Source organism: Protopterus annectens, chromosome 8.part1, assembly GCF_019279795.1.
Source record: "Protopterus annectens isolate FY-2018-M chromosome 8.part1, PAN1.0, whole genome shotgun sequence".
NCBI classification, from domain to species: Eukaryota; Metazoa; Chordata; order Ceratodontiformes; family Protopteridae; genus Protopterus; species Protopterus annectens.
The window spans coordinates 485,761,971-485,786,717 of NC_056742.1; positions in this window are offsets into that span (position 1 = coordinate 485,761,971).

Sequence of the window (24,747 nt, forward strand, 5' to 3'; positions counted from 1 at the left end):
CTTACTGTATCACTTCTTTAGGCCCAGACCACCCCGTTTTCACTTCTGTGCTTGCTTTGTTCAACACCAGAACTATCCATCGTCAGGCCCTTATTGTAGCCAAATATTTTCAATTACAGTCCTTGAATTCCGATATGGCTTTGGTAAGCCATCTGACAGCAGATCTTCCAAAAAAACATAAAGATAAAGTCAGAGACAGACCGCACAGGTCTAAACCTTCCGATGACGCTTCCGTTAAGCTAGTCTTTAGTCCTCTGGCACTTTTGCAGCCCCTAATGCCTGGTTCAGTTGATTCGCAGGCCGCTACCAAGACCCTTTTGGTGTCCGGTATGCTGCAAAACTCTTCTTCAACTAAGGATCCTGTGGTTGTCTCTACCTTGGATGGGTGTGTAGCTGTTGAGCAGGCACCGGCTTCCAAGGAAGTCCTTTGCACTACCGAATCTCGACACAAACCAACATCTTCTTTCGTGACTATCGTTCTTTCAAAAACGACCGAGTTCCTTAGGCCCAGGGTTCGAACCACACTCAAGAAAACGATGACCCACTCTCATGCGCCTGCTACCTTGCCTCAGTCTCAAATGCTTAAAATGGCGGAAAACCTTATCATGCTGATCAGGGGATGCCGAGTTACCCCCTCAATTAGGAAAAGAGATCTGTCCCCTGTAGTTTTGTCTGAACAAGAGTCAGATGAATCTGATGCATCTAACTATGAAGAAATGCAACCCCTCTCCACTTATGAGGATTCTGATGCAGAGGAGTCAATTCCTTCATCTTCTCCCCCAGAGGATTTTTCCTTTGGGGAAACCCTGCATACTTTAAGGGAACATTTCCAATGGGAGAGTCAGGACTACTCTGAGTCTAAAAAGAGACTCAGGGAATTCCTAGATCTTCCACAACACAGACCCTTGGCCATCCCCCCAGTCCTGGATGTTGTGGAGGATGTTTTTCTTGAATCCAGCTTGACTCCTGACGCCCTGCCCACCTGCTCCCAGAAAACCAGATAGGTACTATAGAGTCCCTGACTCACACAAATATGTTTTTAAAAATCCAACAGCTGACCCTGAAGTCATTTTCCAAGGGTCAAAAGGGATTAAAGCAACCTCTACTAAGAATCCCATCCCTCAGACAGGGATTCCCGAGCTTTGGACAGATGAGGTAAAAAAGTATACACCTCAGCTACACTTGCTATCAGGGCACTAAATTGTCAGTTCTATATGCTGAAATTTCAGCAACATACCTTGGAACTCCTTAAACAAAAAATTTTCCTTTCCTGCTTGGGCAGAATCTAAAGATTTACAAGACAATGCATTCTGCAAGTCAAGTAACTAAACACACCTTGCACTGTGGTTTTGATGCCCTAGAAGCTTCTTGCAGGGCAGCAATCACTGGATCTGTCATTAGAAGGCTTGCATGGCTTAAGGAACAACCCCTGCCTGACCATGTCAAATCTAAATTGTTGGATGCCCCCTTGCACAAAGATAACTTATTTGGCACTAAGGCAGAAGAGGTCTTAATAAATATGGAAGAAAAAGCAAAATCTATGCAAACAGTTAAGGATTTCTTACAGGACCAGCCCCCTAGGTTCAGCAGGCATTGTCCCTCCAAGGTTTGGTCCTTTCCTGCTCTGAGTAAACCGGCCCAGCCTAGGCGCCGTGGAAACCCCCCCCCCCCTCAAGACAGCAGCCCCAGGGAATGCAGAGATCTAAGCAGTGGATTGCCTCCACTTCAAAACAAGGGAGTTCTAAGCCACCCCTTATGGTAAGAACTCACAATGACTCACCCCCTCCACCACCTTCACTTACCCCTAGGAGGAAAACTCTCATTTCGCTCAAGCACCTGGGCCACCATTACAAAGGGCCAATGGGTTCTGAACATTGTATCTCAGGATTACAAATTTTCCTTCCACACCCTTCCAGCCCCAAAAGGGTACCCAGATCTACCACCAAATCAGTGGGCAGAGGCTCAAAAGCAAATCCTTTCCCTACTATCTATGAGGGCAGTAGAGCACATTCCTGCAAAACAGATAGGCCAAGGCTTCTACTCCAGGCTTTTTCTGGTGCCCAGACAAGAGGACACCTGGTGCTCGATCTTCAATCTATCAATTCTAAACACCTTCCTGGTGATCCTAAAATTCAAAATGCTTACCCTCCAGCAGCTGCTACCCAAGCTGCTTGGCTAGCCACCCTAGATCTAAAAGAGGCCTACCTCCACATTCCTTTAAGGGAATTGTGCAGGAAATATCTCCGTTCAGGGCAGGATCTCAACACTTTCAGTTCTCTGCACTTTCCTTTGGCTTATCTACTGCTCCCAGAGTTTTCACAAATTGTCTGGCTCTGGCCATTGCCTTTTGCAGACAAAGAAATATTCACATTTACCCATACTTAAACGGCTGCCTTATTCAGGCAGACAGCCAGGAAAAGCTACTCAAGCACCTGGCCTTTGTAAAGACCCTGCTAACCTCCCTAGGGTACACAATCAATGAAAAGAAATCCAAACCAGTGCCCACCCAAAGGATAATCTTCCTGGGAGCAAGTCTGGACACAGTATCCCAGATGGCATACCTTACACCAGAGAAACAGATTTTCCTGATGGCCTACTTCTCTCAACTAGCCACCAGGCCCCAGCTGTCTGCAAGGAAGGTCCTGCAAGCTCTGGGGTTCATGGCATCTTGCATACTACTCATTCCATATGCCAGACTGCATATGAGGAAACTTCAATGGTACCTAAAGAGCCTTTGGTCTCAACACTCTCAAGACCTGGAAACTCTTCTACCTATAATGCCTTGCCTCAAAAGGAATTTTGTTGGTGGGCAACAGCATGCTTCCACAACAAGGGAATGCCCTTCTCCCCACCCCCCACTGCTCAGACCCCCACCACAGATGCATCAGATTATGCTTTGGGTGCACACCTGGACAGCAGGTGCATACAGGGTCAATGGAGCCCACAGCAAATCCCTCTGCGCATCAATCAAAAAGATGATGGCTGTGCAGCACACCTTGATAGCTTTCAACCCCCTTCTGTCTCCAGGGGTTCTTCTGATCAAAACAAACACCACCAATGTGATGTGGTACATCATCAAGTGGGGGAGAACTCACTCCTACCCTCTATGCAGGCTGGCCACGACCCTTTGGCTCACAGTCTCTTCCATGCAAATACACCCATTAGTACAAAATACCTACCAGGCTCTCTCAACTCTCTGGCACACCAATTAAGCAAAAACCTTCTGGACCCACATGAGTGGCAACTCAATAGAAGTACCTTCACCCTAATAACTCAGAAATGGGGAACCCCGAAGGTCGACCTCTTTGCCTCTCACACCAACCATCAGCTCAGCAAATTCTGCACCAGGGAGCATCACTACATGGCTTGAAAAGTGGATGCCCTGTCCTTCCCCTGGGTCGATCTATCAGTCTATGCCTTTCCTTCCCTACCTCTCATCCCCAGGGAACTGCTCAAAATAAGAGAGGAAAAACCAAGGACCATTCTTATACCTCCAGACTGGCCCAGACAACACTGGTACCCCTTGCTGCACAGCCTGTCCCCGCTGACTCCATGGCATCTTCCTCAGATTCCAAACCTCCTGACTCAGAGGGAAGGGAAAATCATGCATCCCCAATTGCAGATGCTCAGTTTGGCAGCTTGGCTTATTCCCTAACCCCAAACCAATCTGTCATCCTCAGTAAACAGGTTCTGGATGTTATGTCCTAGCACCAGAAAGTCTTATGCAGATAAATGGAAAAGATTCTGCACCTGGATCCAGGCTAAGGGAGCGAATACGGCACAACCCTGCATCCCTCTCATCCTTGATTAATTAGCTGACCTACTACACAGTGGTCTCTTTTTCTCCTCTATAAAAATTCATGCCTCTGCTATTTCTGCTCATTTTCCCATTGAGCAGCCCCTTTTCTCACACCCTTTGGTCAAACAGTTCCTCAGGGGGGCTTGCAACTTGAGGCCCCCCAGAAGGGCACCAGCACCAGCTTGGGACCTGAACTTTGTCTTGGAAAAGCTCACCCTGCCTCCTTTCAAACCAGCTTTTTCTGCAGAGCTAAAATTTCTCTCCTGGAAGTCAGCATTCCTTCTGGCCATCACTTCAGCCAGAAGAGTCTCTGAGCTGCAAGCACTCATGCTGTAGTACCCTTCATCATCTTCCATACAGACAGGGTATCCCTCAGAACTAACCCATCCTTCATGCCCAAGGTGGTGTAGAGTGTGGCACTCAACCAATCCATTCATTCACCCACCTTCTTTCCTAATCCTCAGAACAAGGGGGAAAGGATTCTTTACTCTCTAGATGTGCACAGACAGCTCAGATTCTATCTGGACAGGAATAAATCCTTCAGAAAGTCTGATCAATTGCTGGTTAGCTTTGCTACAGGGGCAGAAGGCAAAGCCATCTCCAAGCAAACCATTTCCAAATGGATAGCACACTGCATCCATTTCTGCTACAAACAGCATGAAAAGCCTCCCCCCAAGGGAGTCAGGACACTCCAACAGAGCAGCCTCCACTTCTGCAGCTCTCCTCAGAGGAGTCCCCACCAGGGACATCCTGGAGGCTGTCACCTGGACATCTGTTTACACTTTTACCAAGCATTACCACCTGCCTCTCTTCTCCAAATCCAGGGCAGGGTTTACCTCTGCATTCTTGCAGGGCATCCCAGCCAGCTACTAGTTTCCTTGACTGCCTCCACCCATTTCTTCAGCTTTGGGAATCTACCCAAATTTGATGACTGCAACAGTGAAAGACGAACATAGTAGAGTTGTGTACACTTACCATAAATGTAGATGTTCGAGTGTATTCAATGTTGCAGTCCTGGTTTCCCTCCCTCCACCCCCCTTTATTCTCTTTCTCCTTTTATTACCTTTCTTTCTTGTTCTCCTTTCCTTACAAGGGACATATTGGTATTTATTTTCCACTGGTGGGGTTCATCCACCGGAAACTGGCCTCCTACCTTGGGGGCTCCTGACAGGTTAGGGCAAGAAAAACTGATGTAATGGTGGCTGCCTTACCTTATACCACTGACGACCTGATGCCAGTCCTCAAGCGACAGCAACCGACACAGAAATACTAAGTCACTGGTATTTGGGCCGACCAAGGGCTACCCTGGCAGGGATAACCCAAACGTGATGACTGCAACAGTGAATATAATCTAACATCTACATTTATGGTAAGTGTACACAACTGTACATTCTGGTGTAAGGGTCCTCTGGTAGATTATGATTATTGCAGCCACTATCAAAAAGAACTCAAGGAGAAGTCTTCATCTGTGCATCTCCTGAATAAGGAGTCTAGAATTGGAAAGAACATGTTTGCAGAAATTGCAGTGTCAAGCCTTTGAACCCCTGTCTGATAGGGGTGGCTGTGACTTAAGGGGCTGCCTTTAATGGACATTGACCACAAGGTCGATGGGCTTTGCAAAACCAGGGTACAGAGAACCCTTCTCAGGCAGACCAAATCAGCACTCCTGAAGGCTTGCAAATTGCCCACTTCTGGAGATGGTGGGGTGCAAATATCTCACCACTGAGCTGCGTAGATGGCCATCATTCAGGATAAGTGGGTCAGACATATACAGAGGCAATGCATTACCATTTTTCTAAAGACCACCATGTAAACAGATGTCATTACCAAATGTTCTACCCCATCAAATGCAGATGGAACTTGAGGTGTTGGCCCTCCATCAAAAATAAGCCATTTATGAGGTCTCACCAGACCAGAAAGGGTCACAAATTTATTTAGAATTCTAAAGGACCTCATGCCAGTTCTGGGTCTCAGCAGCCTAAACCTTTTTTTTTTTTTTTAAAAAAAGACCCAATTCGGAATGGTCATGTAAAAAAAAATAAATAAATTTTGCCCTGCTTCAAAGCAAATAGCCAGATGTGCACATGGGCATCTACCTCCACATGAAATCAGAAAGGAATCTAGGAAGTTTCTGCTCTTTCAGCTAGGAGCCAAAGTTCAGTGTCTTGCCCTTCTGTTTTACCACTGTCCCCTAGGTCTTCACCAAGTGCATGATGGTTTTGGCAGCTCATCTGTGGCTAAAAGATATCTTGGTGTTCCCATATCTGGTTGTTGCAGCCAAGAGTGATTCATCCCATGAGTCATTACTACCAACCAGAGATTGCTTTTTGCAGCTCTGCCTACCATTGGGTATTCCCTTAAAATATCAAAAGTCTCAGCTTCAGCCCGGTCTGCAAATAACCTTTATTGAATGCCATCTTGACACAACCTCATGTCAAATGTCTTTAACTCCTGAAAGACTACTCACTCTGCAATGTTTAGTTCAAACCTTGCACCAGCATCATAAACTACTGGTGGTATTGGTCTTAAGTCCTAGGCCACATAGCTGTCGCAGTCCAGTATGGCCACACACTGAGTAACAACTTAATTTCAGCTCTTCCAGTGTGAAAGCAGAAACTCAGAAAAGAGACACACTGAACTTGCTTTTGGATTAAAGTTTAGTTTTTTTTTTAACATGCCTTTATTGAGTCATCACTTGTGACATAGACAAATTTACATTTATGCAAAAGTAACCAAACTGTATTAACAAATTAACATTGCACTTCACATAGGTTCATAGGTAAGTACTAGGCTATTGGCCCAAGGGCCTACATAAGCCTAGCCAACAAGGTTCCATGGCTTACGCCACCCAAGATGGTTATTTTCCTGTGCCACTGTTGAGCAGAGACACAGAAGCGATCCCCGGGGTGTATTTCCTATTTCCCATCCACTCATCAAAATTTTTCTTGAAGAGTGCTAAAGAACAACTTTGCCTGACATAGATGGGTAGCTTGTTCCAGAGTATAGGACGTCTCTGGGACAGGAATCTATCCCTCCAGCATGCCCTGTTTATTGTGGTGACAAGGTTTAAGTCCCTAGAGCATGTAGCTCGGAGGGATTGGGATTTCTTTAGGTGTAGCATGCCCAGCAGCTCTGTGTTTGACATAGCTTTATATGTTAGGCAGAGATCAACTTGGAGTAGGCGATATGCTATGGAGTAAAGCTGGAGTTTTTTGAGGCGGTCAGTGCAGGGCACTTGTTTGAGGCCAGTAATCCTCTTTGTGAGGTACTCCTGTGGCTTTTCCAGCTGCTGCAGATGTCTTGTGAGGTGCATTCCAAAAGGGGCGTTGTACTCTATAATGGGTCTAATGAGTGTCGAGTAGAGGGGAACAATGACCTCTTTTCCTGGATGAGAACCTTTTTATGATGTGTGCCACATAGAAGGACGTCCTGACTACTGTGGCGATGTGACTATCAAAGGAGAGACTACTGTTCACCTGTGTCCCAAGGTCTCTTATCACACTTTCGGTGTTAAGTAGATTGCTGCCTTATGTGGTAGTTCATGGGTACAGAGTTTTTACCAAAGGGGATGACACTGCACTTTTTGGCATTGAGCTTGAGGCCATGGCTCTGACACCACGCATCTGTCTCAGTGAGGCCCTTCTGTAGGATGTCCACATCATTTGGGAACATAACTATGGCTCCTAGTTTACAGTCATCTGCGAACTTCGTCAGCCAGAGGCCTTCTATGTTAGCCTGTACTTCAGAGAAGTAGATACCAAACAGGAGAGGTCCCAGGACAGAACCCTGTGGTACTCCACTTGTCACTGCTTTGAGGTCAGATTTGGAGTTTGCAACTTTTACAGTGTGGGTTCTGTCAGTGAGCCAGTTGGCAACCCATTTTGTGACGTAGGGATTTATACCTAGTTTAGTGAGTTTAGCTATAATTCCAGAATGGGGGATGGTGTCGAAAGCCTTGGCGAGGTCAAGGTAGGCTGTGTGAACCACCTTACACTCATCCACGGCTTTGGTGACTGCCTCAATGAAGTCGATCAGGTTCAGGAGGCATGATCTGCCTTTCACAAACCCGAACTGGGTGGGATCCAGAGTTTGGAGGTTACCAATGTCTTTGTTTATGAGTTCCATGATGATATGTTCCATGGTCTTGCAGACCAGGCTCGTCAGGCTAATAGGTTGATAGTTCCCGGGATCAGTGGTGGCTCCTCCTTTGTGGAGTGGGATAACTGTTGCTGTGCGCCATTCAGTGGGCACAAAGCCTGATCCGAGGCTATTATTGAACATGAGGCTTAAGTGGTGAGCCAGTTCATTCTGAAGTTTGTGTAAAACGCAGACTGGGATGTTGTCCGGTCCCATGGATGCTGTGTTTTTGGCTTTAGAGTGTGCAGCATTTACCTGCGTAGTTGTTATTACAGGGACTCTGCATTCTTCCTGTATAGATATGGGCCCTTTAGGGGGTGAGAGCGGGGTAAAGTTAGCACTGAACCTATCTGCCAGGATGTTGGAATATCAGTTGGTTCTGTAATTTTCATGCCTTTGTGCTGTAACTCAGAGCAGATCTGGGTGTTGCCATCTAGATTCTTGACCTAGCTATAGAATGCATTGTGGTTGTCCTTGGATTTAGTGGTGATTTTGTTTTCGTAGCTAGCTTTGGAGGATCTTATAAGGGATCTCAGCTTCTTACTGAGGCTGACCATGGAGCTCCTCCACTCATGGGCTTTTACTCTCTTTTGCAACAGTTTCTTCCTTCTGTTGTACAGTTTGTTTATGGCAGGGGACCACCAGATTGGCTTCCTTTTTTTGGAGGATAACGTCTTGATTCTGTTGGGATAGCACGATCCATGCACTCATGTAAGTGCTTATAGAGTACATTTGTTTAGGATTCAGCAGTTGTAACTGTATTGTCCATCTGCATGGGTGTCACAAAGTTCACCACTTCTGTCTTAAGAGGCATGAAGTTGGCTTTGGAGAAATGTTTTTGCTGTGGTTTCCTTAATGGGGGGTGGGGGCAGGATGTGGATATTAAGGGTGATAAGCTTATGGTTAGATCGGACCAACAAGGAGTTGACTTCAGGTGTGGAACACCGGTCACTCATGTTGGTAATGACTAGGTCTAGGATATTGCTGCCTCTGGTGGGGGTGTGTATAAATTGATCTAGGGCATTGGAGTTTATGAATTCCAGAAAGCGTTGCGCTAAGGAGTTGGTACACGAGTAGTTTTCCCAGTTAATGGTGGGGTAGTTGAAGTCGCCCATTATTACGGTGTTTGGTTGAACCCTAATATTTTCCAGTACATCAAGAAAAGAAGAGTGGGAATCCTGGGGCATGGTGGGGGATCTGTAGCAAGCTACAATTTGGATTGCAGTTTTGCCCAGAGTTAGTTGCACTTGGATAACCTCGGATGCACTATGCTGAGCAACTAGCCTGGAGGTGTGGCTATCCTTAATGAATATGGTCACACCTCCGCCTTTGGTGTTTCGGTCCAGGTTACATGGCCGAAAAGTGTGGTATGAGTTATAGCCTTGTAGTACAGGGGTGTTCTCTGGAGCCTTGAACCAGGTCTCAGTCACTGCACAGATATCGATGTTCTCCATTTTAAGGAGTGCCTCGAGTGTGTGCATTTTGAGATTTAGACTTCTAGCATTGAGTAGCATTACCCTCAGTTTTTGCTTGCCTGATCCTGTTATGGTGGTGAATTTATTTAAACCCTGCCTAAAAAAGGCACTATAGGGGCAGCAAGAGCCTTAGCCAGTATCCAGAATCCCAGGGGCGACTGGTGCAGGCCATCTGTGGCAAAGCATCGTGGTCTGTCGACCATGTTATCCCAAGCAGACAGATACTGGATCCCCTTAGAATGACACCAGAAGCTTAGCCAATTGTTGAAGTCAATCATTTTGTCCTTGTACTGCGGTATCATTCTGGGCGATAGCAGAATGCTACTCAGGGCTAGGGTCATACCTGCCTGAGCTACAAGATCGGAGAGCTCTTCCATGTCTCTTTTCATGTAGTCCAGGGAGGTACGTCTCAGGTCTTTCACACCATCATGGACAATGACAGAGTCATATTTGTACTTGTTGTGGAGTGACCTAAGTGCATGGGTTATGTGGCGGATCCTGGCACCCGACAGGCAGCTGACAGTAATCTTCTCCTTATTTAGCCTGGTGAGTGGGACATCAGTGTGACTGACTATAGAGTCATCTATGACTAGTGTGTTGGGTACGTTGTTTTGCCTTACTGGCTGTGGTTGAGTGGCACACTGAGTCTGTGGGCTATGTGTCATTTGGGTTGTGTTGGGGGATGGAGGTTGCGTTTCTGCTTTGGAGGACTCTGTTGCTTAGACAGATTATTATTGAGAGCCTCCGCGAATGTTTTTGTGTTATTATGTGTGGATTTTGGTGGTGAAGATTTAGTGAGACTATGTGATGAGTGTGGTGTGGTGCAAATGTTTACCTTTTCCTCATGACATACACTGCATATATCATATAGCATATCACTGCATATAGCATACACTGCTGTATATCATATAACTTAACATTACATAAATTACTCAATTCCTGCCCCTTCTTTTAAACAAGAAACATCTTCATTAAACCATCACTTGCAATATAAGTAATTATACATTCATATAATGAAAACAAACTACACCATCACAATCCTAGTTGCAAGCATTTTATATCACAAACTATACTGACACTCCCAGTTTCAGACATTATACATCACTTATAATCTACCCAATCATTTTGTCAAACATTATGTAGTTCATTTAAGTCCTTCCTTTTAAACCTCATTCCTCCACTGTATGTACTGTTCCAACAATTCCCATTTTTTCCTTATGTAGTTTGCTCCTACCCTTTTCTAAAGATCTCAATTCCAGTTGTTTTATCTCTGTTACTATATTCACTACTACTAATATATTTGGTTTAAATTTTAATTTCCATTTTCTAGTAATTGCTTTTCTTGCAACCACCATAATTAGACACAGCAAGGCCTTACCATGTCTAGGCAGTTCCGATTCTGTATCATAGCTCAGAATAATCACATCCCATGTCTAGGCAGTTCCGATTCTGTATCGTAGCTCAGAATGATCACATCCCTCGTCACACCAATCTGCCCACTCAGCATCTCCGACAGTGCATCCTACAGGGAATTCTTAAAGTTCGCCAGCTCAACACCAGAAATTATGTTCCCAGCTACCTCTTTCTTCCCCATCACACCTCCAACATTTGCTGTATACCAGAGGAAAAATTCTCTGGAGTCTTCTTGGGGCATATAAATATCTGTGTAAACATTTCCAAGCAAAATTCCTAAATCTTGTAGATTTTATTGCATATTTGGGAGACATGCATATCTCCTCTCATTGCTACTTTCTGAATTGGTTATCCAATCTCTCTTCTCAATCCTTTCTAACCTACTCTGATTGATTCTTATAGTTATCATGCAATATTTTATATACTTTACTAATTATTCATTTTTAATGGGAGCTTCTCTTCTAGATTCTATCAAAACCTCTACCAGAGCTGGTCTTTTAGGACTTCCCTAGTTCTTTCTCTTTGCCAATACTCTTATCAGTCCTTGATAGGGAAGGTAATATCTAACCTGCAGTCCAAATAAATTCTTGCATCTTCCCATTCTATTACCTTTTGCTCTCTAGTTGTTTGCTCCCAATACCTTGGTTCCTTTGCCAGTTTTCTCCAATAAATTCCAGCCCCCACTTGCCTATTGTATATATCCTTAATTGCAGTCATCCCTATCGGCAGAATCTTTTTCCATTCCGATGTTAGATTAGTTCTTAGAATACTTTCTGCTACTTTATGGATATAATATTCTTTCTCCTTACAGGGCTGCATCCAAAATCCCAGTCTCTCCTTGTTTCTTGATCTTCCCCCATTTCAACATTGTCCCTTTCCACTTTAAATTATAAATGCTCTTCGTGTTTCACTGTTGCAGTTATCACATTTGGGTTATCCTGCCAGGGGTAGCCCTCAGTCGGGCCGAATACCAGAGGCTTAGTATTTCTGTGTCGGTTGCTGTCACTCCAGGACTGACGTCAGGTTTTCAGTGGTATAAAATCAGGCAGCTGACGCCATTACATCAGTCTTTCTTGTCACGGAGCCCGAAGCAGAAGCAGTTAGCATGAGTGCCGGTTGGCCGCTACCTGAGTTTTGTTTCTGAATTGAAGTTAAGCTAAGTACCCCATTGGGGATCCTTTTTTCTTGCTCTAACCAATGTCAGAAAAAGTTAACAATTACCTCGCCTGTGGAAAGCAAATACCACACTGAGACTAGACTTCCATTCTTACTGCATCACCTGTTTAGGCCCAGACCATGACATCCCTCGCTGTCATTTTTGTGCTTTGTTCAATGCCAGAACTATACGTTGTCAGGCCCTTACTTTCACTAGATATTTTCGCTCTCAGTCCTCGAATTCCGATATGGCTTTGGTAAGCCATCTGACAACCGATCTTTCGAAAAAAAAGTAAGGATAAAGATAGAGACAGACCACATAGGTCCAAAACTGCCGATGACGCTTCCGCTAAGCTATTCATCAGTCCTCCGGTCCTCAGTGAGGTGCTTTTGCAGCCCCTGATGCCAGCTTCTGTGGATTCACAGGCCACTACCAAGACCCTTTCGGAGTCCAGTATGCTGTAAAACTCTTCTTCGACTAAGGATCCTGTGGATGTCTCTACCTTGGATGGGTCCAGAGCCGCTAAGCAGGCACTGGTTTCCGAGGAAGTACTTTGTACTACCGGTACTTAACACAGACCAATGACGACTTTAGCGTCTTCAGTTCTTTCTAAAACTACCAAGTTGCTAAGGCCCAGGGTCCAAAAAAATGACGACCCAAGCTCAGGCACCTGCTTTCTTGCCTCAATCTCAAATGCTTAAAATGGCAGAAGACCTTATTATGCTTATTAGGGGAAGCCAGGCTACCCCTTCCGAAAGAAAGAGAGTCTTGTCCCCAGTAGTTGTATCTGAACAGGGGTCCGATGACTCTGATGCTTCTGAACATGAAGACATGCAACCCCTCTCTGCTTATGAGGATTCTGATGCAGAGGAATCCATTCCTTCTGCCTCTCCACCCGAGGATTTTTCATTTGGGGAAACCCTTCATACTTTAAGGGAGTATTTCCAATGGAAATGTCAAGACTACCCTCAGTCAAAAAAAAAGAGACTCAGGGAATTCTTAGATTTACCACAGCACAGACCTTTGGCCATGAGTCTGTCATTAATTCTGATGATATCCCTGACTGACTTCTGAAGCCTCTGTCTCACCACAATTCCTACACCATTTCTAGCCTGTTCACCACCTGAGTAGTAGAGTCTGGATCCCAAGCTAAGTAGCTTTGTTGTACTGCCCTTCCATCTCGTCTCTTGGATACATAGGATGTCCAGCCTCCTCCGTATCATCATGTCATCTACTTCTAAACTGCGTCCTGTCAGTGAACCTACATTAAGCATAGCAATTCTCAGTTCATGTTTGGCAGGTTGGTTGGTTTTATGTCCAGCTTTCACTCAACAGAGCTATCCCAGGTAACCCAGGCTGGGCAACTAGACACCGGCCAGCCAGTAGCCTATTGACCCAGGGCTGCTGGGCTTTTATGGTGGGCACACACTGGCCAATAGGGGCACATATACCCCTCCCACCGTTAGCATGGGTCCCTGGCGTGGGTCAGAGAGTAGGCCGGGTCCTCAACCCACTTATCACCGGTAACTACCCATGCCCATTTTTTTGGCGACAGTCAACATGACCGAATCACCTAGAGCCATATTTTTACACCGTTGAGTGGCTAGCCTTGCCACGGCGCGCAGTTTGTGATCTGTGTTCTCATATCTTGAGGATGCTGTGCACCACAATAGATGCCCAAAGCAGTTGGTCTTTTTACAACTCTTCCCCCCATTGGGCACCATGTAGAGTCTGTGCTGCTGCCCACAGCTCCATTCATTGGTGAGTTTGAGATGGAAACACTCAGCATGTTTTTCGGACATGGGAGAAACCCCACGGAGACACAGAGAGAACATGCAAACTCCAAACAGGCATTAGTCGGAAGTCAGGATCGAACCTTGTGCATTGGAGGCAAAGTCCTTAACCACTAAGCCATTCATCAGAATTAATGACAGACTCATGGCAATCAGACTCCAGTGTAATGATAGGACAGTATTCATAATCTCAGCCTATGCCCCACTGCAGGGTTGTGATAGTGAGGAAAAGAGTGCATTCAGACAGCAGTTGCAGGACCTACTAGATAAAGCAGGACAACATGAATTGGTGTTGATAATGGGTGACTTAAATGCACATATCGGGACAGACAGAACAGGATATGAGGACTGCCTGGGTCCACATGGGTGGAGCAATAGGAATAAAGAAGGAGAAGCCATTCTAGACTTCTGTCTGGCAAATGGCCTGATAGTAGCCAACACATGGTTCAGAAAGAGAGACAGTCACAAGATCACATACAAGAGTAGCCAACATGCAACTCAGGTAGACTTCCTCCTATTAAGGAAAAGGCACTGGGGTAGAATCCATGATTGCAAAGTCATCCCCAGTGAAACAGTCGGTTCACAGCATAAACCAGTAGTTGCCACATTCAGCTGCAAGCAGTGGTCAGAGAAGGCTCTAAGGTCAACAGAGACCAGGCTGAAGACCTGGAAGTTGACTGGAGAAAAAGTACAGCAGTTCAAGGAATTATTCAGGGCTCTAGCACCCCAAGAAGAGGAGGAAATAGGTGGAGTTGAAGAAGAGTGGCAGCGCCTAAAAACAGCATGTGTTAGGACTACAGAAAAGATATGTGGCCGAGCCAGGTATGGAAATAAGGTACATAAGGAAAGCTGGTGGTGGAATGCAGAAGTGCAGGAAGTAATCAAAAGAAAGAAGGAGTGCAGGAAGAAGTGGGAGATTGAAAATACTGACCAAGCTAGGAAGGACTACTGGTTGGCTAACAAAGAAACTAAGAAAGAAGTTGCAATAGCAAAGAATATGGCATCAGAGGCACTCTATCAACTTCTGGAAAGTGACTCAGTAAGGGGCACAAAGAAACTATACCAGGTTGCAAGACAAAGACAGAAAGATAAAGAAGATAGACACCCTTCATAAGGGATTCCAGCAACAGCCTGCTTACCAGCCCACAGGACACCAAAGGCAGAAGGAAGGAGTATTTCCAGCAGCTTCTGAATGAAGAAAACCCCACAGAAGCGGTACTGCCCCAGAAACAGCCTACAATGAGAGTAGAAGAGGAGCCAAGCTTAGAAGAAGTTAGAGCAGCACTAAGGAAAATGAAGTCAGGGAAAGCAGCAGGCTCAGATGAAGTCACAGCATATATGATAAAGATGCTGGGTGAGCTAGGGGAGATATGGCTCCTGAGGGTACTAATTGCAGTGTGGAGAGAAAGGCATATCCCAGATGACTGGAGAATAAGCATACTCATGCCAGTGTACAAGAACAAAGGGGATATCCACAACTGTGGACAGTACAGAGGCATCAAACTCCTACCACATTGCATGAAAGTTCTGGAGAGGGTGATTGATAAACGGATACGCAGAATAGTAGAATGTAAGATGGGAGATGAACAGTTCGGATTCAGATCAGGATGCAGCACAATTGACCCGATGTTTGCATTGAGACAGATACTTGAGAAGAAACTAGAGAAGAGGAGAGAGTCAAACTAGACTTTCCTAGACTTGGAGAAAGCATATGACAAGGTCCCAAGAAAGCTGATCTGGGCAGTACTGCGGTGGTTTGAAGTCCCAGAAACATTGGTAGAATTAGTACAGGCTATGTACAAGGACCCAGTGACTCAAGTACGAACAGTGTTTGGCCTCACTGAGGGGTTCCCAGTGGGAGTGGATGTACACCAGGGTTCAGCTCTGAGCCCACTGCTGTTCATACTGGTAATGGACTACATCAGCAAACAGGTTGGAGGGGTCAGAGCAACAAAGCTGCTGTATGCAGACGATGTGGCAGTACAGGCAGACTCTGATCTAGAACTTCAGCAAAGGATAGGAGAATGGAATGCAAATCTGAAGGCACATGGGATGAAACTAAGCACAGATAAGACAGTGGTAATGGCAGCAGATTGGGGAAATCAGAAGAAGCTGAGAATAGAGATAGATGGGAAGATAGTGGAACAGGTAAACAGCTTCAAGTATCTGGAAGGGGTGGTTGAGGAGAAGGGTAGTCTGAATGAAGAGGTCAAAGCTAGAATCAGAGGGGCTGCAGCCAACTGGCATAGAGTATCAGGTGTAGTCTATGACAGAAGAATGCCAAAGGAGCTGAAAAGTAAGGTGTACAAGACAGTGGTGCGACCAGTACTACTGTATGGTACAGAAACCTGGGCAGTAAAGGCAGAACCAGTTGAAGAAACTAGAGGTGATGGAAATGAAGTGCCTGAGAAAGGTGGTAGGATGCACACTGCGGGACAGGCAAAGAAATGAGGACATAAGAGCAGAAGCCTAAGTAGCTCCAATTGCAGAAAAGATCAAAGAGAACAGATTACGATGGTATGGGCATATGTGTAGAAAAGCAGAAGACAATCTGGTGAGGGAGATTTGGGACAGACAGGAAGAAGGTAAGAGGAAGCGAGGGCGTCCAGCAAAAAGAGGTGGATGGATTTTGTGAAAGAAGATCTGCGACAGTCAGGCATGAGTGTTGAAGAACTTCCGATATTAAAATACAGCGAACCAAACCAACGAAAAGAACCAGCAGAACCCAAAAGTAGCAACGTTACGGTCAAAAACAGTTCTCCTCACTCCGTCACAGGTATCAGAATGCTGCCGTTTAAATAAAACTCTCCTTGTTTTATATGTCAAAGAACAGCTCTATTTATTGTTAAAACCTTGAAGTGTTGTAGTTCAATACACTTTTCGTCGCACAGTGAAACGCAACTTCCTCAGAAGACAACACCAAATGCATCCAGTCCTTTTTATCTGTAAGCTGGGTTAACCAATTAATGGTTAAAGCGGTAGCCATGCTGTATATACTACTTCCATATCCTTCTATATTAATGTAAAAAAACACAAAGTAGTGAAGTAAAAAAATCGAAAAGTATAGAAATATATATATACACACATAACACTGTTACAATATAGTGGTAAATTGATACTTTCTTTATATTAACCTATATAAACATATATAACAACTGGATCAAATTGGTATAAGGACACCGTTTTAAAAGACTGCATTTACTTAAAAACACACCTTTTCTTAAAACTCTACTTGTTAAAATTAGTTATTATACGAGTATGTTGACACGGAAGTTTCAATGTTTATAAAATCATGTACCCATTTAAAAACCTTGGAACTTTTAACATGGTAGATCTACTTGGTTAATCATGTTACCATTATTAATTTTGAATACCCTTTATTTATTGATTATTTATTAATTATTAATTATTAGTTAATTATTTATTGCTACTTAGGGCTCATTTTTAACACTAAAAAAACTTTATGCCAATATGTAAAATTATTATTTATTTGAATATTTATTAAAGTTAATATATATATATTTAAATTTATATTCAAGTATACAATAGGGGACAAACATCAGACTCATTCTACATGATCTTGTAAATTGGTAGTAGTTGCTGAGTGAATTAACTACTTATAAACTAAACTACCTTTTGGTTTATTTTATTTTATTTTTTATTTTTTTGTATTTTTTTATATTTATTATTGTTTTTTTGTTGTTGTTACTCTTGTTTGATTATTACCATTGTTTAATATATTATGTAACTTGATGACCAGACGTTAAAGTTGGTTTTAACATAAATAATTTCATGAATTCATTTCATCTTAGGTAATTTTATAAAATCTTATGTCTATTCTTAAATTAACAATTCCTTATGTCTTATCTCTCCATATTTTTTAGTCTCAATATACATTTAATGGAGGACATTTCATTAATGCCTGGATATTGGTTAGCATTAGTTCTTAATTGCCATACTAGTTCTTTTCTTTCCAACTTTAACGGTTCATATTTACATCTAACATCCTCACTAATTTGCTCTATCGCTTTAAATTTGAAACTATGTCCTTCATTTTCCAAACAGTGTCTAGCTAATGCGTTTTCCAACCTTTGCCTACTGATACAGTAATTATGTTCGTATATTCTATCTCGCAGTTTTCTATCAGTCTTACCTATATAGAAGGCTGCACATTTCACGCATTTAGCTTTATATACAACTTGTTTATTATTACAGTTGAATTTTTGGTTTATTTTATAAGTTGTTTTATTTAGCGTGAATGTGCAGCCTTCTTCTTCTATAAATTTGCAAAAGTTACAAGTTCCGCATTTTGACATTCCTGCGTTTCAAATTTAAAGCGATAGAGCAAATTAGTGAGGATGTTAGATGTAAATATGAACCGTTAAAGTTGGAAAGAAAAGAACTAGTATGGCAATTAAGAACTAATGCTAACCAATATCCAGGCATTAATGAAATGTCCTCCATTAAATGTATATTGAGACTAAAAAATATGGAGAGATAAGACATAAGGAATTGTTAATTTAAGAATAGACATAAGATTTTATAAAATTACCTAAGATGAAATGAATTCATGAAATTATTTATGTTAAAACCAACTTTAACGTCTGGTCATCAAGTTACATAATATATTAAACAATGGTAATAATCAAACAAGAGTAACAACAACAAAAAACAATAATAAATATAAAAAAATACAAAAAAATAAAAAATAAAATAAAATAAACCAAAAGGTAGTTTAGTTTATAAGTAGTTAATTCACTCAGCAACTACTACCAATTTACAAGATCATGTAGAATGAGTCTGATGTTTGTCCCCTATTGTATACTTGAATATATATTTAAATATATATATATTAACTTTAATAAATATTCAAATAAATAATAATTTTACATATTGGCATAAAGTTTTTTTAGTGTTAAAAATGAGCCCTAAGTAGCAATAAATAATTAACTAATAATTAATAATTAATAAATAATCAATAAATAAAGGGTATTCAAAATTAATAATGGTAACATGATTAACCAAGTAGATCTACCATGTTAAAAGTTCCAAGGTTTTTAAATGGGTACATGATTTTATAAACATTGAAACTTCCGTGTCAACATACTCGTATAATAACTAATTTTAACAAGTAGAGTTTTAAGAAAAGGTGTGTTTTTAAGTAAATGCAGTCTTTTAAAACGGTGTCCTTATACCAATTTGATCCAGTTGTTATATATGTTTATATAGGTTAATATAAAGAAAGTATCAATTTACCACTGTATTGTAACAGTGTTATGTGTGTATATATATATATATTTCTATACTTTTCGATTTTTTTACTTCACTACTTTGTGTTTTTTTACATTAATATAGAAGGATATGGAAGTAGTATATACAGCACGGCTACCGCTTTAACCATTAATTGGTTAACCCAGCTTACAGATAAAAAGGACTGGATGCATTTGGTGTTGTCTTCTGAGGAAGTTGCGTTTCACTGTGCGACAAAAAGTGTATTGAACTACAACACTTCAAGGTTTTAACAATAAATAGAGCTGTTCTTTGACATATAAAACAAGGAGAGTTTTATTTAAACGGCAGCATTCTGATACCTGTGACGGAGTGAGGAGAACTGTTTTTGACCGTAACGTTGCTACTTTTGGGTTCTGCTGGTTCTTTTCGTTGGTATGAGTGTTGAAGAAGGCAGGAGAGTGGCACTGAATCGAGAGAGTTGGCGACAGTTAATACAAGACCCCGACCCCATGTAAATGGGAAAAAGGAAGATGATGATGATGAGACCTTTGGCCATTCCTCCTGTCCTGTATGCTGTGGATGATTTTATGGAATCTAGTTTGACTCCTGACACCCTTTCTCCTGCTCCCAGGAAACCTGACAGGTATTACAGAGTTGGCAAAAAACAGTAAATACAATGACCAAAAAATGATGGAGTCAAGCAGTAGGATGAAAGAAATAATCCATTTAATACATCCGTCCTGGTACCTCGGCAATTCGCCTTCAGTGGAACAAATAAACTATTCTAACACATCCTATTTTGTATACTCATCAATTAATTCATTAAGTAGCTGGATCATTACATCATTAACCCTTATGATACCAGCACTTCAAATAAATACAATCAGCAAATCACTTTACAAATATAAACATTAAATATTCATTACATACTTTTGTTAAATACTAAATGCAGAACTGTATGAAAAACATGTATATATAATGTTTAACTATACATAAATTCAAAAGTTAATTTAACCCAAATACTTAACCAGATACTACATAAACATTCATACTATGATGCCACTGTCTAAATTCATTCCCCTGGGGTGCAATGTATGATATTGTATGAATGTATATGTATGAATTGCCGAGGTACCAGGACGGATGTATTAAATGTATTATTTCTTTCATCCTACTGCTTGACTCCTTCATCATTTTTCAGGTATTACAGAGTCCCCTGACTCTCTCAAATTCCTTTTCAAAAATCCTTCTTCTGACCCAGAGGTCATATCTCAAGGACATAAAGGAATTAAAGCAACCTCAGCTAAGAATCCCACCACCTCAGACAGGGATTCCAGAGCTTTAGACAGATGGGGTAAAAAAAGTATACACCTCTACTACTCTTGCTATTAGAGCATTAAATTGTCACTCCCACATACTGAAATATCAGCAGCATACCTTGGAACTCCTCAAACAAAAAATATCTTCCTTTCCTGCTTGTGCAGAAAATAAAGAATTACAAGAGCTAATGCATTCTGCAAGTCACGTTACTAAGCACACCTTGCAATGGGGCTTTGACGCCCTAGAAGCATCTTGCAGGGCAGCAGTCATTGGTTGTGTCCTTAGACGGGATGCTTGGCTTAAGAAACAGACCTTGCCAGACCATGTCAAATCCAAATTATTGGACGCACCATTGAACAAAGACAATTTATTTGGCACTAAGGCAGAAGCTCTTAAAAAAGACAGACAAAAAAGCTAAATCTATGCAGACAGACTTCTTACAGGTCCAGCCTCCGAGGTTCAGGAGGCATTGCCCCTCCAAACACTGGTCCTTTCCTGCCCCCTTCAGACCAGCTCAGCCCAGACCCAGGGGAAGCAGACCCCCAGACAGCAGCCCCAGGGAATGCAGAGATCTAAGCAATGGAGTTCCTCCTCTATAAAAGCAGGGAGTGCAAAGCCACCCCTTATGGTAAGAACTCACAATGACTTTACACCTCCACCCCTTACCTCTGCCCACCTGCTTGTGCCCCTAGGAGGAAAACTCTCCTTCCATGTAAGCAACTGGGCCTCTATTACTAACAACCGATGGGTCCTCAACATAGTGTCCCAGGGATACAAATTTTATTTTCACACTCTGCCAACCCCAAAAGGGTTCCCAGATCTTCCTCCAAACCAGTGGGCAGAGGCCAAAAAGAAGGTCCTTTCCCTGCTCCCCATGAAGGCAATACAGCATTTTTCTGCAGAACAGATATGCTAAGGTTTCTATTCCAGACTCTTCCTGGTACCCAGAAAAGAGGGCACCCTGGCGCCCAATCCTCGATTTATCCATTCTAAACACCTTTCTGGTGATACCAAAATTCAAAATGCTCACCCTCCAGCAGCTTCTACCTATGCTTTCCAAGAATGCTTGGTTAGCCACCCTATACCTAAAAGAGGACTACCTACACATCCCAATCAGGGAATCTTGCTGGAAATATCTACGTTTCAGGGTTGGATCTATGCATTTTCAAGCTGTGCTTCCCTTTGGCTTATCCTCTGCTCCCAGAGTTTTCACAAAATGCCTGGCTCCCGCCATTGCTTTTTGCAGACAAAGAAATATTCAGATTTACCCCTACTTAGACAATTGCCTGATTCATGCAGACAGTCAGGAAAAGCTGTTACAGCACCTGACCTTTGTAAAGGATAACCTCCCTGGGGTATACTATCAATGAAAAGAAATCAAAACTAGTCCCCACACAAAAAATTGTATTCCTGGGAGTAAGCCTGGACACAGCATCCCAGATGGAATTCCTTACTCCAGAAAAACAAGCCTGACAGACTACTCTCAACTAGCCACCAGAACCCAGTTAACCACAAGGAAAATCCTGCAAGCTCTAGGGTTAACGTCTTCCTGCATCTTACTCATTCCATATGCCAGACTGCATATAAGGAAACTACAATGGTACCTAAAAAGCCTTTGGTGTCAACACACTCAAGACCTGGAAACTCTCATACCAATGATGCCTTGTCTAAGGAAAGACTTTCTTTGGTGGGCAGCAGCTTGCAACCACAACCAGAGACTTACCTTCTCACAACCCCACGCCACCCAGACCCTCACCATAGATGCATCAGACTATGCCTGGAGTGCACACCTGGATGGCAGGTGCAATCAGGGCCACTGGAGCCCAAATCAAATACATCTGCACATCAACCAAAAAGAGATGTTAGCTGCGCAGTACGCCTTGACAGCCTTCAGACCCCTACTCTCCCCGGGGCCTCTACTGATCAAGACAGACAACACCACAGTGATGTGTTATATCAACAAGCAGGGAGGGACACACTCTTATCCTCTCTGCAGGCTTGCCATGATTCTTTGGCACACAGCCTCAGCCATGCAGCTACACCTGCTAGCACAATTCCTGCCAGGCTCTCTAAACTCTCTGGTAGACAACTTAAGCAGAAACCTGCTAGACCCACACAAGTGGCAGCTAGACCACAGCACCTTCAACCTTGTAACCCAGAAATGGGGCACCCCAAAGGTTGACCTCTTTGCCTCCCATTCCAATTATCAGCTCAGAAAATTCTGCACCAGGGAACCTCACAGCAAGGCCTGGAAAGTAGATGCCCTATCCTTCCAGTGGGTGAACCTCTCGGTCTATGCATTCCCCCTCTACCACTCATATCAAGGGTACTGCTCAAAATAAGGGAGAAAAAGCAGAGGGCAATCCTGATTGCCCTAGACTGGCCATGCCAGCACTGGTACCCCACTGCTGTGCATCCTGTCAGCCCTCCCACCATGGCACCTACCTCAGATCCCTACACTCCTGACCCAGGGTAATGGAGAATTCATGCATCCCCAATTGCAGACCCTCCACCTGGCAGCCTGGCTTATTCCCTGACCACCCCTCAAGCTGCCAGCCTAAGCAAACCAATTCTAGATGCTATATGTGAGGCCAGACGCCCCAGCACTAGGAAATCCTATGCTGACAAGTGGAAAAGGTTTTGCACCTGGATCCAGGCTAAGGGAGCCAGAACGGCACAGCCCTTCCTACCTTTTATCCTGGATTACCTGGCAGACCTACTACACAGGGGTATATCCTTCTCTTATATTAAAATTCATGCCACTGCCATCTCTGCTCATTACAGCACAGAGCCTCCTCTCTTCTCACACCCTCTCATCAAACAGTTTCTAAGAGGGACTAAAAACTTAAGACCACCCAGAAGAGCTCCTACTCCAGCTTGGGACCTTAACTTTGTGTTGGAAAAGCTTACCCTACCCCCCTTTGAACCGGCAGCTTCAGCAGAATTAAAATTTCTGTCTTGGAAAACAGCCTTGCTTCTGACCATCACTTCAGCTAGAAGAGTATCAGAGCTACAAGCACTCATGGCTGTAGAGCCCTTCATCATTTTCCATGCTGACAGAGTCTCACTCAGGACTAACCCATCCTTCATGCCTAAAGTGGTGTCCAGTGTGTCTCTCAACCTATCCATACATTTTCCCACCTTCTTCCCTAACCCACAAAAGAAGGGGAAAAGGATTCTGCACTCTCTAGATGTGCACAGACATTTCAGATGCTATCTGGACAGGACTAAATCTTTCAGAAAAACTGATCAATTGTTAGTTTTGCAGCAGGAGCAGAGGGCAAGGCCATATCCAAACAATCAATCTCCAAATGGATAGCACACTGCATCCATTTCTGTTACACACAGCATGGGAAACCACCACCAAAGGGGGTCAGGACACCTTCCACCAGAGCCACCTCCACCCCTGCAGCATTTCTCAGAGGGATCCCCACCAGGGACATTCTAGAGGCAGCAACATGGACATCTGTTCATACCTTCACCAAGCTTTACCACCTGCCTATCTTTTCCAAATCCAGGGCAGGCTTTGCCACTGCAGTCTTGCGGGGCATCCTAGCCAGCCCACAGACCTTTTGACTGCCTCCACCCATTTCTTCAGCTTTGGGAATCAACCCAAATGTGATGACTGCAACAGTGAAACACAAAGAACATAGTACAGTTGTGTACACTTACCATAAATGTAGATGTTAGAGTGCATTCACTGTTGCAGTCCTGGTTTCCCTTGCTCCATCCCCCTTGTCTCTCTTTACCTCTCTCCTTACAGGGATTCCTTTTATTTTGGTATTTACTTTCTACTGGTGGTGTTCTTCCACCATAACCTAGCTCCCTATTTGGGGAGCTCCTGACAGGGCAAGAAAAACTGATGTAATGGCGCTGGCTGCCTGATTTTGTACCACTGATGACCTGATGTCAGTCCTGGAGCGACAGCAACTGACACAGAACTAGTAAGCCTCTGGTATTCGGGCCAACTGAGGGCTACCCCTGGCAGGATAACCCAAATGTGATGACTACAACAGTGAATACACTCGAACATCTACATTTATGGTAAGTGTACACAACTGTACTTTTTCTGCTTGTGCTATATATATAGGAACCTTAACTGTGTAGCTCTAAAATACCGCTTCAAATTGGGTAATCACAATCTGTACTGTTCTACTTGGAAGAATCAGCTTATCCCACTTTACTCTTCGTGTCTTCCCCTCCCAGATAAAGTCCTTCAACTCTTTACTAATTGCGATCCATAATTTCTTCTCTGGTTGATAAAAATATGCCTGACCTGTGTATAAGACTAAAAGGACTAAAAAAGTTTTGACTGCTTGTATCTTACTATCCATATCCATACAACAAAGTTTCCATTTTCTCAGTTTTTGCGTTATCTTTTGATCTGTTAGCCAAGTCATCATTCATCACTACATGGTTTTG